Raw genomic sequence first — 824 nt, 5'->3', positions numbered from 1 at the left:
ATATTCATATATGCATATAGGAAAAATAAACTTTCTGCGGTTGTTACTAACTAATTAAAAAAAAATTAAACCCAATTGAACTAAATACTGAAGACTCGTAATTTACGTAGTTTAATAAGAACATGTTTGGTTTTTCTGACTTGCGAAAAATGAATGTCGGATGTTTCATTGACAAAATGGTTACCAGCTCTTTTTTGACAAGTCACCGGGTACTTCATATACATACATACTCATTTCTATTATACAATGGGTGGTTCAGAAAACTTATAATTAACTTAATGTTTACATCTCGACCAACCTAACAAATTTGATTGGCCCCAATCAATAGTCTAGAAATAATTTATGAAACAGTGTGGCCTCTGCATGACGATGACTGAGGGGACTCGTTGTCAGTACAAATTGGTGACAGCCATTTCGGAATTTTAATAGCCTCAATCACTCCGTCATAGGACAGTTGAGTTAGCTGACAATTGTAACGTCTCTTATTACGTACCGATCATTAGGCAACACTTTATGTATCACATAGGGGCCGCGGTATTTCTGGATAAGTTTCTTATTTTTCTCGACCGAAGTATCAACATGTCTAATTACTACTAAATTCCCCGACTGAATATTGTTTCTAAGGAAATATTGCAACTGTATTCTTTTTCTTAGGGCATCCTCCCGTATTTTCTCTAAATCCCTAAGGGTATCCTGTAGTATCTTATCTTCTAAGAATTCAGTCAAACCATCTACTATGCAGCCCCGCTGGGTCACGCCGCAAAGTAACTCACTGGGTGTGTATTTAGTTATACTATGAACCGTATTGTTTATGGCGTATTCTA

Source organism: Bactrocera latifrons, unplaced genomic scaffold, assembly GCF_001853355.1.
Source record: "Bactrocera latifrons isolate USDA-ARS-PBARC rearing strain unplaced genomic scaffold, ASM185335v1 scaffold_418, whole genome shotgun sequence".
NCBI classification, from domain to species: domain Eukaryota; kingdom Metazoa; phylum Arthropoda; class Insecta; order Diptera; family Tephritidae; genus Bactrocera; species Bactrocera latifrons.
The sequence above is the reverse complement of the archived record's forward strand: the minus strand, read 5'-3'. Positions refer to the sequence as shown.